Source organism: Notechis scutatus, chromosome Z (genome assembly GCF_049901735.1).
Source record: "Notechis scutatus isolate UNSWTSFEM ecotype Mainland chromosome Z, rNotScu1.2, whole genome shotgun sequence".
NCBI classification, from domain to species: domain Eukaryota; kingdom Metazoa; phylum Chordata; class Lepidosauria; order Squamata; family Elapidae; genus Notechis; species Notechis scutatus.
Window position 1 is genome coordinate 100,249,194 of NC_142025.1, and position 13,365 is coordinate 100,262,558.

At 37.4% G+C, this 13,365-nt stretch overlaps 1 protein-coding gene and 1 long non-coding RNA gene across 13 annotated transcripts in view; one reads left to right on the forward strand and one right to left on the reverse strand.

The window, feature by feature from the left end:
* Nucleotides 1-13,365, reverse strand: part of SPOP (speckle type BTB/POZ protein) — a 101,905-nt gene that overhangs the window by 61,176 nt on the left and 27,364 nt on the right. For 3 of the 12 annotated variants that reach the window (XM_087944932.1, XM_026669707.2, XM_087944929.1), the window contains exon 1: nucleotides 4,479-4,646. The exons of 1 other annotated variant lie outside the window; for it this stretch is intronic. The gene's annotated coding sequence lies outside the window, so the exon portion shown is untranslated. Of the gene's footprint in view, nucleotides 1-3,746; nucleotides 3,862-3,939; nucleotides 4,127-4,478; nucleotides 4,718-13,365 lie in introns of those variants that run through there. 8 more of the 12 variants (XM_087944925.1, XM_087944926.1, XM_026669699.2 and 5 more) reach the window with 7 other exon arrangements.
* Nucleotides 4,753-8,589, forward strand: LOC148129026 (uncharacterized). Its single transcript, XR_015745554.1, has 2 exons — nucleotides 4,753-5,105; nucleotides 7,582-8,589. It is a non-coding gene; the product is annotated as an uncharacterized LOC148129026 (long non-coding RNA).

Consider the following 13,365-nt stretch of genomic DNA (forward strand, 5'->3'; position numbering starts at 1 on the left):
AATACTAGTATATTAGTGCACATATATACTGCTAATGTCTAAGAAATAAGCAAAAAATAGCAATTTAAAAAGGTTTCCTGATGAATCGTTTTCAAATAATTTATACCTATTATAATTTACCACTTAGTATTTTAAAAGTATTTTTAAAATCTATCACTTCCAAACAAATCTTATTGCTGTTACTACCTTCAGTGGATAGATAATCTATTTTAAGACTAGAAAATTTGAACTCAAAAACACAGATGACAATTTGTTGACTGCAAAAAAACATAAAAAATGCCTGTTCTTTGATGCCTTCCAGTTGTTATCCAGAGTTTTACAGCACAGTTGTAGCTGTAACCTATTCAGAAGTCTCCTCATTACACTTAAAATTGCTTATAGCATAGTAGAATATTTCATATCATTCCAGTTCTTGAAATATTTTGCCCTCTAACTCTTTTCCTCTACTCATTATCAATATATGAATAGGGTGAATTGAGCTCTTTCCCCCCAAAATTGAATTATTACCTTTCTTAACAGTTGCAATAAATTGCTGATAAACTCACATCCACCCAATAGCTCTAGAGTTTGCCCAGAAGTACATTCAAGATGAAATCTCAAAATATACCAGTCAGGGAACACATTTATTGATGAAGCAAGTTACGATGGATAACTAATAGGCACATTTCCAGCAATATTTATGAAGGAGAGAGGAGGACATAAAAGAAAACCAGTTTTATCTAGTGGTTAAGACATCACACTAGAAACCAGACAACTGTGAGTTCTAGTCCTGCCTTAATCACGAAAGATAGCTGGGAGACTCTGGGCCAATCACTCTCAATCTGTGACATCAGGATTGGGCAACAACCTAGTCATTGAAATCTTGTTATAACTAATGGATCAACACTCTAGGGGTAATCTTTGATTTACAACCATAACTGAGCCCAAAATTTCTGTTTTTAAGTGAGACAATTGTTGAGTGAGTTTTGCTCCATTTTATGGCCTTTCTTGCACACTTGTTAAGTGAATCACTGCAGTTGTAACATGGTTATTTAGCGAATCTGGCATCCAGATTGACTTTGGTTGTCAGAAGGGTGCATGATCACATGACCCCAGGACACTGCAACTGCCATAAATATGATCTAGCTGCCAAGCATCCAAACTTTGATTACATGACCATGGGGATGCTGCAATGGTCACAAGGCTGAAAAACAGTCATAAATCATTTTTTACAGTGCCCTTGTAACTTTGGTTACTAAACAAAAGATTGGAGATAGAGGATCACTAGTATTTTTTTTTAAATAAAGAAAAAAGCACTTGCAGGAAAATAACCCTGTTGGAACAAGTCAAAGCCAGATTTCTCAGAATCCCCAATCATATGGCAGTGAATTATTGCAAACAGACAACCAAGACATTTTCTTTTCCCTGTGTTGTTCCACTTTTGTTAGTATTGGGAAGCATGTGTATTCAACCAGAATTAAAAGTGAGCCATTAACTTGTATCATTTGATAAGATTCATTCTTCATGAATTCAGCCCTTTTTTAAAAGCTATACAAAAAAGTGGCCATCACCAGTCTGCTGGTAATGAATTCTAGAGATTAATTGCATGTTCTGTAAAGGGTTTCTTGCCTGTTCTAAAACATCTAAATCAGCATCATCAGATGATCTCTTGTCATAATATTTTAAAAAGGGAAAATTTTTCCTGTCCATTTTTTCAATATCTTACATCTCAATCATAACCCTACCCTTGGGCCAAGTTGAGATCAAAAACATTCTAGTGCTTCCTCACAGGAAGAATCATGTCCTGACTAGTCATATTTTTATATGCCCTTTTGTACTTTTTTGAATTTATATTTGTACCTTAAATGTGGCGAACAGAACCGGTACATACCATACTAGATGCAGATATGCATTAGATACATATAATGACATTACAAGATTAGCAGTTTTATTTTCAGTTTTTTTTCCTAATGAATTCTACTATAGTAGGGCTGTCAAACTCCCAGCCCATGGGCTGGATGCGTCACACACTGGCCACGCCCACACCCAATTTAGTAAAGGGGGGGGGGAAGTCCCAATACATCACCATGATGTGAGATTACACCACCATGATGTGAGATTGACACCCCCTGTACTATAGCATTTGCTTTTTTCATCACTGCTGCACAATGATGTCTTCATTGAGCTATTTACTATGGACCCCAAGATCTTTTCCCTTGATAACCAAGACTCAGGTCTAGCTGTGTAAATGCAAAATCAGGAGTAGCCTTTGTTCTAATATGCATCACTTTACACTTCTTAAATTGCAGTTACCACTTGGCTGACAATTTACCATGCTTAAAGAAATTGTACTGGAATTTTTCAAATCACTTTTGGATTTTACCATCCCTGTATAGCTTCCTATTGTCCACCAACTTGGTCAGTGCTTAGCTTTAGATCAAGTCACTTTACTTTTAAACATTTAATCATTTTAAATGCTAATCAATCTAGAAAGATTATGTACTTATTTGTTAGACTGACATCCCATTTATTCTTCAGGAATAAAAAGCAGTATATGTAGCATTCTCTCCAAGTTTTTTGTACAACAGGTATAATTTGCATGACACACTAACTCAAAGTTATGTAAGCATGGCTTATATACATTCCCTTTTAGTTTGTAAGATATACTGTGCCATAAACTATCCATAGAGGCTTGGTTCATATAACATGCTCAATTGATAGGTTTGTGACTCAATGTGCCACATGATACAGACACTATCTGGTCACATGAGTTTTTACTGCTAAGAATGGATTTGAACCTATATCCTAATCCAATATCTTAATGATTATGTAATCAGATTTCCTTTAATTCAAATCTATACTTTTGATTTATTAGACTTTGATTTTACAATGCTGGAACATTTTGCTTGATAAATTACAAATATGCTAATAAAGCATGGGGGGGGCAGAAACATCAAACATGGACAGCATCTATGTTTAAAGTTTATCTGCCATTACTACTAGCAAGTTCAAAACAAGGTCCCCATGATTTCAAAGTCTGTAGAGCATGAGACTGTAGCAGGCAAAACTTTGCAGATTTTTGACAACTTTGTAGTGTTGTCAAATTAACTACACCTGCTAGAAGTTCTCTTCCAAAGGCACATCACAGAAGCCAAATCTCTTAATGTAGCAACCCACTTACCTGTTATCTAATATAACTTCTGAACAACTGTGTATATCAACAAATAGCTACTGACCCTTTCAACTGTTTAATTTCCTGCAAAATCATTAATACTGCACCCACTGAGCATTCCAAAAAGTTTTACATTTTATCACCTCTGACTAAAACGCCAAGGTACTGAATGTGGACAGGTGTTTAGATTTTTAACCTGTTTTATCTTAAAGGTTTCAAGTGCAAATTTAAAGGAATTATATATACATCTTGTGAACAGAAAAACTGTATAGTAGAAATATTTAACGAATCTTGTACAGATCACATCTGATTTCTATTCCTTTTAACATCTTTAACTCTGAGATAAAGTTGCTCTAAGCATACAAAATGTGAAATACTTATTAAACGTATTGTTTTACTGATGAGAAATCAGCAAGTTTCTTACCTACTGCCTGCCCAGGTTTCATTCACCAAACTTCATCAAAATATAAAGCTACCTTCTTTAGTCACAATTGTCATACTAGACTGATGGGCTTTAGCATTATTTCACCTTTCACCAATTATTCAACCCAATTCTTTGCCTTCCAGGAAAGGGGATCAGGATGAAGACTCTTACCTGTTGGCCTCAGTAAATAACTTCTGCCACTTCGTTCTTTATCAAGATAAATATGAGTAAACCAATGACCCGGGCAATATATTGGGCAGGGATAATTACAAAAACAGAATAAGATAACACCTCTCCCCACTCCATTAGCATTCTTGGTCCCTTCTACTTGTTTTACCGTTTGAAAAGCAGCAACAGCACTTACAGCTCACTATTTGGCAGCATCTCTCCGTCTTGCAATCCTTTCCCCCTTACGCAGCTGCACCAGGATCATTATTCCGCAAGGCCCCTGCAGCAACATTATACGCAGGCGCAACACAACAGGAGTAGGAGGAGAAGGAAAGAAAAGCCAGGAAGCTGCAGGATGTGACTGTTCCTCTTTCATTCCCTTCGGCGCAGGCGCAAAGGGGAGGCATGCTACAAACTTTTTGCACCGCATGCGTGCCCTAGAATTAACCTCCCTCCCACAACGATTTCAGGCAAGGCGCCTGCGCAATCCCCGCCAGCCTTTGAATGAAGGCGCATGGGCTACACTCCGAAGGACGAAACTACATCATAGCGCATGCGCGACCCTCAACCGAGGTTGTTGTTTTTTTGTTTTTTTTTAGCCTTCCGCCCCGCCCCTTCTTCTTGCGTCAGGGCCTTTGGCTCATTATTTTGCAATCAGTTGCCTATCAGCGTTATATATTACTCCCTTTGTCCCTATGATGTGGTGAGTTATACCTGTCACCCGTTCCACCTCACCTGCAAACGATACGCAATAGCTGCGGCGGTCCCCTTGTGGTCTCTTCATAACGCCCTGACCTGACATATCCGGGACTCTTAGTGACGTTGCCACGACGCCTCGTTCATTCAACGGCAGACGGGGAGGAGACTGGGAGGTGGTGCCATTGCGCAGGCGCAAGGGGATCGGTCACACTAAAAATGGCGGGAGAGAAGTAACGTCGAGGCTTCGCTTTAGGATGAGCAGCATAATATTAGGACTAGTACAGGAGATACCAGGGAGGAAGGAAAATAATCAGAGATGGGATCATATTTCGGCATTATTAACGAAAGTAGTATTCAATAGACACATTAAAAGCACACCCGGTTTTAATACAACGATTGCTATGACGCTAAGTTACAAATAACGTGCTCTCCAAATACAAATTCATAAACACACTTTTAACTGTCTTCTAATAACATTTCAGATACTGAGCGTCAAAGATCATGCTGACACAGAAAAGGGAAAGCAAGCAAGTATGGAGTTACCTGAGACAACATGCTTTTTTGAGATCCTGTCTTCCCTAAGAAACAGTCTACCTGAAAGAGGGCAGCCCCTGGCCTATGCAAGGCCTTGGCAAGGCTGTGAAGACCTGGCTCTTCTCCCAGGTATTTGTGTCTGGATATTAGCATCTGTAATTAAGAGTTTTGGAGTTTTATTGAACCTTGGTGTATTGTCCTATATTTTAGTAAAATGCTTCATTATTAGCATTTTAAAAGATGATAGTCATTTTAACATGACTGACTAGTCCCTTTTTTAAACTTTAGAAAAACATGCATTTTTCTTGTATGGTCCTTGCAATGAGAAGCCAATTCTAACAATCTCACAACCTTTTCCTTATAATCTAAGAAGCAAAATTAACCCTTTTAAGAGTACTTAAATAAACATCATGATTCAGCCTTCTAATGAAAGTTATAATGCATTTCATACCAGGAATAGAATGAATTTTCAAGGTGCAGAGCTTAATATTAAGAGTGAAAAAGACTTTAAACCTATAGCATTTTTCTTTTGGTAAATAAATTTGTCACAGACATTTGCATTTTTTTCTTAAATATTGCTCAAGTTGGAGTAATAAGCCAAATGGAAACAATTGGATGGATATTGCAAGACTAATTTGATATTATCAATGCTAATAGAAGATTGGTATCCAAATGCCACTACTGTGTTACCATGCTATTACAATCACAATAATATCATTCGAGACAACGTATAAAGACAGGAGGTTATACAACTTGCCTCGTGGTGTAACTGGAACAATCTGGAATTGAACACACACAAAACCGTATAAATGTAATAGACTTTAGAAGAAACCCTCCCATACTACCACCTCTTACAATACTAGACAACATAGTATCAACAGTAGAGACCTTCAAATTTCTAGGTTCTACTATATCACATGACTAAAATGGACACCTAACATCAAAAAAGGTCATCAAAAAAGCACAACAAAGAGTGTTCTTTCTGCACCAACTCAGAAAGCTCAAATTGCCCAAGGAGCTGCTGATCCAGTTCTACAGAGGAATTACTGAGTCTATCATCTGCACCTCTATAACTGTCTAGTTTAGTTCTGCAACCCAACAGGACATACACAGACTTCAGAGGATAATTAGAACTGCAGAAAAAACAATTACTACCCATCTGCCTTTAATCGAGGACCTGTATATTGCACAAGTCAAAAAGAGGGCTGTGAAAATATTTACAGACCCCTCACATCCTGGACATAAACTGTTTCAACTCCTACCCTCAAAACAACGCTATAGAGCACTGCACACCAGAACAACTACACACAAGAACAGTTTTCCCCCGAAAGCCATCACTCTGCTAAACAAATAGTTCCCTCAACACTGTTCAACTATTACAAAGTCTACACTACTATTACAGTTAATCTTCTCATCCTTATCACCCATCCCTTCCCACTTGTGACTGTATGACTAACTTTGTCGCTTGTATCCTTACGATTTACATTGACTGTTTCCTAGTATGATTTGATTGCTTATTGTACCCTATGACTATCATTAAGTGTTGTACTTTATGATTCTTGACGCTTGACAAATGTATCTTTGCTTTTATGTATACTGAGAGTATTTGCACCAAGGCAGATTCCTTGTGTGTCCAATCACACTTGGCCAATAAAGAATTCTATCTATGTATTTGTTTTTAAGAATAAATTTGTCTTTGTTTACATGTCTCTCTCTTTACCTGTTGAATGGTTTGCTTTAATTCCACATAAACATTCCTACCTGTACAATAGAGCCATATTCTTTCCCCAGCTGAAAAGTAAGGAGGAAGAATTGTGTCCCTGTAGAGCAGGGAGGAGGGTTTGTTGTTATATTATCAATGTTAAGGCATCACTGCTGTAACTGGATCCTGTTTCTCATAATGCAATAATTGCCTAAAAGCTTTGGCTATTGTTATCCTTTCTGTTCAAATATGGAAAGACTTGGTTATGGGTTTTTCATAAACTAGGTTTTGGGTGTGTGTGGTTATTTTTGTTGTTTCTCATAAGCAAATTTTGTTTCTTAGCAGAACCCTTGTTACCTTCTTTAGGAGCCTGAATAGTTGAATTTACTATCTTAAATCATGTTTGTTGTATTGCCACAGACAAAACTTGGAGCTTTCTGAGTTGGCGCAGAAATAAAATTCTTTGTTGTGCTTCTTTGATGAAATTTTTGATGTTAGGTGTCCGTTTTAAGTCTTGAGATATGATAGAACCTAGAAACTTGAAGGTCTCTACATAGATAAATCTTATAGATAAATTCTATAAGGAATTTGTCTTTGGTGCATAAGCTTCCAGTGTACATAAAAGTTATAAGTGCATCTTGGTATGGTTCTGCATTGTTCCCAATGGGCACCAAATTTACCTACATACTTTTCTTCATCTTCAGACTCACCAATTAAGTCTGAAAGAACATTGTAGTACTGAAATGGCTTATTCCTTGAACCTTTGTGAAAATTTCTAGGAGCTTCTTATAATCTAGACCCAAGGACTCACAAAGGTGGTGGTGCGTGGCTTCTCTGCTAGTTCAGGACATCCATGGCTGAGGGAGAAATGAATTAACTGCCAAAGAGTTTCTATCCTCACAGAAGCAGCTCTGAAAGCTGTGGACAGCAATGGGAGCTACAATTGGCTTGATCAGTTCCAGCAGGGAGAATTTATGCTGCTTAAAATTTCCATCACAGGACTCTTAATCCAATCTCGGAGAGCCCACTCCAGATTTTTGCTACCCAACCCACCATCCTTGTGGAAGAAAAAAGTCCTTGTATTCTTCACAGATGGAGAGTGTCAGATTCTTGGAACTTGCCACAAATAATCTTTGTGGCTGTACTGTTTTTTAAAACATGATTTTTTGGGACCTTTGCTTCTGTTGTTACTTTTACAATATTTTTTATGCTGTAAATAGGGGAGGGACAGGAGGGAAGAGCAAAATTCCTATTCATCCCAAGCAGCATGTGGTTGATCATTCCAGCCTGTAAAATAGAATTGCATTATTATTGTATTATTATTGCAGCATTGTATTATTGGAGGTGAAATATTGTCCTCATTTTCTTGCGCTGTAAGTATTGATTGGTGGGTAAATCACATTATTGCATTTGATTTCACTATAATGCAGGAATACTCCCAATACCTCAAAGGATATCAGTTGCCCAAATACAACTGATGTTTCTGCCATATTTTTATTAATCCAACTAATTATGAAACAACTTGGATGCAGTACTAAAATGTAAAGTTGGACAGCACAAATAACAAAACATAATGGCACTTATTCTTAGCCAAGGCCACTTTGCTGGTTTGCAGAAATTGTGTTTTTAGAACAAAACAATAGAGAACAACTTCTGAAAGTCCTTGAATATACTTGCAATTTTTAAGAGATAAAACTCAACTGGAAAAGTGTAATGTAAGTCATAATTTGAATCTTGTATATGTTATCTAGAATTATGTTTTCTATTGTTCAAGTCTCATGTAATGAGCATCTTTTACTGTTTGATTACTTGCTTTCTGACATATCGCATATACCAAATGTATATATCATTTATTTCTGTACCTTATAAAAAGCCTTGGCACCCCCCTTAATAAAATGTCTTTTGCCTCTATTACTTGGTAATTCATATTTTTGGGTGTAAAATATCCCTTTGCTTAGGTAGGTCTCTCAAATTTAGGGAACAAGTTCTTATCAGCTTTATGCCAAACTCGGAGTACCTGAGTTTGGAGGCACCAGGTGCAGTTTTCACTAGTTTTTGTTTTAATGAAATTCTGTGTTTTTATTTTGTCTAATGCCCCGTTTCTGGATCAATGGATGGCCAAATAAATTGAATATGCAGGAATAGTATAGGTTTGTTTTCTGAGGTTCTCACGGGTATTTGTATGTGGATCTTTGGTTATTCGGGTTTTCTCCCGCGTAAGATTGGAAGTATCTGAAACGCGTTTCGATAAAGTCTCATTCATCATCTTCAGGCTTCTGTCTTCAGCTCTGTGCTTCTCAGAGTGATGTGAGCTTGCAGCTGCTTCTTCCTTTTAACTGCTAGTGGGGTGTGACTTGATTGGGTGGGGCTTGGCTGTGTTCTGATTGGGTGGGGGTGTGTTCTCATTGGTTGGGGGTTTGGCTGTGTTCTGATTGGTTGGGGGTTGGCCATGTTCTGATTGGCTGGAGGTGTGTTCTGTTCAGGTGGGGGCTTGGTTGTGCTCAGGTTGGTCTTAGTTACTGGGGGATTTGAGCTGGTGAGCTGTGATCTTGCTGCAGTTCGTGGTCGTGCTGCATCTTCATGGTGGGGGTCAGTTCGCTTCATGTAAGAGGGTTTGAAGTGGGTAGTGAGATGACACCTCCCGCTTACCAGCCATTTGGAAACCCGCCTCATGAACAGACGAGTACCTAACATGATGAATGACACCAGACCCACACCCACGAGGGCCACACAAGATGCCACCACCACACGTCCACGTAAAAAAGCAGACTCACACCCACAGAAGATGAGACACGACCACAGACCAGAAGCCGCACTGCAGCTGCATCACTACCCACTTCAAACCCTCTGAGCCATACATGAAGCGAACTGACCCCACCATGAAGATGCAGCACCACCACGAACTCAAGCCAAACAGCAAGATCACAGCTCACCAGCTCAAATCCCCCAGTAACTAAGACCAACCTGAGCACAACCAAGCCCCCACCTGAACAGAACACACCTCCAGCCAATCAGAACATGGCCAACCCCCAACCAATCAGAACACAGCCAAACCCCAACCAATGAGAACACACCCCACCCAATCAGAACACAGCCAAGCCCCACCCAATCAAGTCACACCCCCACTAGCAGTTAAAAGGAAGAAGCAGCTGCAAGCTCACATCACTCTGAGAAGCACAGAGCTGAAGACAGAAGCCTGAAGATGATGAATGAGACTTCATCGAAACGTTGCCTAGATACTTCCAATCTTACGCGGGAGAAAACCCGAATAACCAAAGATCCATAGTATAGGTTTACGTATACATATACACATACGTGCGTGTGTGTGTGTGTATATGTATGTGTATATGTGCATATATATATACACACACACACACACACACACACACAAATGTGTATAGCAGTAATTGCCAAGGTTGTTTAGTGAAGTTCTTTAACTAGAACACACCTTGCCTTCCTTTTATGACTGCAATGGGATTTTCAAATCATTGTTTATGGTAGGGCTACTATATTGATTGCAGATATTCAGAGGACATTAGAAGGCAGCAGTGAGTTGGGTTTACAGTATCTATCCATTCCCTGCTTGACTGAATTTTTGCAATAGTGAAAGCCTCTACTCATGTTTATTTATTTAAAGTCATAATAAATTGTGTGATATACACCAGAGTTATATTATTGCATGTCAAAGTAGAATTAAATTATTTTTGTAAAAGTTCACAATTTAAAAATAATTAAATGACAACTATTGGATATCTGTATTTAAAACCTTAAAGGCCATTATAGATGGCATCTTCTCACATAGCATTGGAAAGAAAGTTCCAGCTGACATTGGTTAACAACAGAAAATTCAGTTGGATGGGGTAAATTTACCCCTTCTACTGTATGCCTGAGGGAGACCCAGAATTCACCATTTCTTGGTTTCCAGGCCAGCATCTTAAACCTTTACAATATACCAAATTACATCATCTGCATCCATTTGCATCATTTGCATAACTGACATAAGAGAATCATAGATAGGAGAAATCACACACACACACTATAATATTTGGAAATAAATTGGCATCCTGTGCAAAGATTTCAGTAATCTGGACTGCAGCATTTTGCATTAGTTGAACTTTCCACATCCTATATAAGAACAACCTTATATTAAGTACAATGTAGAAATCAACACCCATATTTCTATGTTTAATATATTCTTTGTTAAATTGTTTGAATTTAATATACATTTAAGTACAGAGGCAATTCTGTGTTTATTTACTTTGGAATAAGTCTTAGTAAATACAGGTAGTCCTCAACTTACAAAAGTTCGTTTAGTGATCGTTCAAAGTTACAGCGGCACTGAAAAAAGTGACATGATCGTTTTTCACACAACCATTGCAGCATCCCCATGGTCATGTGATCAAAATTCAGATGACTGGCAACTTATGCATACTTATAACAGTGTCAGTGTCCTGGGTCATATGACAGCATTTTGCGACCTGACAAACAAAATTAATGAGGAAGCCAGATTCATTTAAGAACTGTTACTAATTTAAGAAGTGTAGTGACTCATATTTATGATGGTTGCAGTGTCCCAGGGTCATGTGATCACCTTTAGCTACCTGACAAAATTAATGAGGAAGCCAGATTCATTTAAGAACTGTGCTACTAATTTAAGAAGTGTAGTGACTCATATTTATGACGATTGCAGTGTTCCAGGGTCATATAGCAACCTGACAAGCAAAGTCAATGGGGAAGCCAGATCCACTTAGCAACCGTATTCCTAATTTAACAACTGTAATAATTCATTTAACTGTGGCAAGGAAGGCCATAAAATGGAGCAAAACTCATGTAACAAATGTTTCACTTAGCAACAGCAATTTTGGGTTCAGTTGTCATAAGTCGAGAATTACCTATATGTGGACAGACTGACAAATGTGATATTTATCTGATTAAGAAGATAAAGACACTTTCAAGTTATGCTTGATTTCTGGTAACCATATCCAAACAGTTTTCTTGACAGTATTATGGAAATACTGTTTCACTGGGATATTTTTCTTTTCTTCTTTTTTCTTAATGACTCCAATTCTGACTAAAAGTGCTGAGGAATTGCCAGGCGATCCCAAGTACTATAAAGCCTACACCATTTGTAGATCTTATAAGATCATATGAGATCTTCCAGGATCTGCCTGGCCTTACAATTTGCTAAGGCTAAATAATTGTCAAGAGAACGTTGTTATCACTATAGGATTTTGACAGGACTATAATTGTCATAACCAGAAAAAAATGCTTTCAGTTCAGTATTGATCAAAGGACCAATTCTTTACCCATATCTGTTTATAGTAATAGAAACTTATTCTGAATACAATGCAACTTGCTACTTTATAGACATGTGTTGGGTTGAGTAATTAGTCATCATGCAAACAGAAAGTTCAACTGCTGTTTTTATACTGAATAATGGAAAATAATTTTGACAAACTCAGTTTTTGTGCTGCATTGTGCCAGTTTGGCACATTATTGTTTCTGTCTTTTTTTATGGAAGTATTACAAGTTCATCTGGAATTTGAGTTAGGATTATCAGACTTAAATATTCTTGATACTAACCTTTTGCTACTCCACTATAAAATGTTACAATAAGGCAGCTGAGACTTATTTCATTTTTATAAGAATATGTATATCATTTGACTTAGGGGTTAGCAACCTTCCAAACTGAACTGTTCCAGAGACTTGATGATATAATTTCTTCAGTAATGGATAATTTATCTCTAGAACCTACTGATAATATTCACCATCAAGTCATTTTTGACTTCTGCAGATTACATAGAATTTGTCCATGATGATCAATCTCTAACCTGTCCTAAGTCTTTCAACAATGACAACAGCAAGGTCATTTTTATTTTATTTATGTATTATAATGTATTTACTGTTTTGACCATTGGTCAAAATAACCCACATAGAAGTGGCCAAACATTAATTAAATATATTAAAATGTACAAAAACCAGTAAAAACATTAAAACAGTATTATAATAGAGGTACAATATTAAAAAAACATTGGAAGCTTTTGCTGAAGTATTATGTTTAGCAGCCGGTTTTGAAACCTTGCTAATTTCTTATTGTCTAAGTTCATTAGCTATTCAATTTTTATAAATCAGGCCAAAATTATTTTCTTATGAGTGAGGGCTCTAAATTTTTCAACTTGCTGAAGCTGAAATAGAGCAATGAAATAAATAAACTATAATTTCCTTGGAGTTAAGGTAGAAGCATATATTATATACCATATAGGATATTGGGAAATCATCCCTCTAGTTGCTGATGCCATTTGCTGGAACTGTAATTTTGTAGGATTTTATTTATATTTTTCTTCTGCTTTCTCAAAAGGTCATTAATGAGGCTGTTTACAATAATAATTGTATAATTAAATCATAAAAAACAGAAGCAAATGGTTGGTTTGATTACATGCCACTAAGTCAGTGTTGACTCTAAGCAATTACATAGGTAAATTTTCTATGTGATATGTCCCTAAATGATCTGTCAGATCATCCAACAGTGTACCCATCACCACTATAACCGAGTCCATCCACCTTGCTGCTGGTCATTCTTTCCTTTTCTTTCCTGCATCTTTCTCAGCATTAGAACATTCTCCAAAGAGCTAGATCTTTGCATGATGTCCACATAAGGATAATTTGAGCCTAGCCATTTGTGCCTCA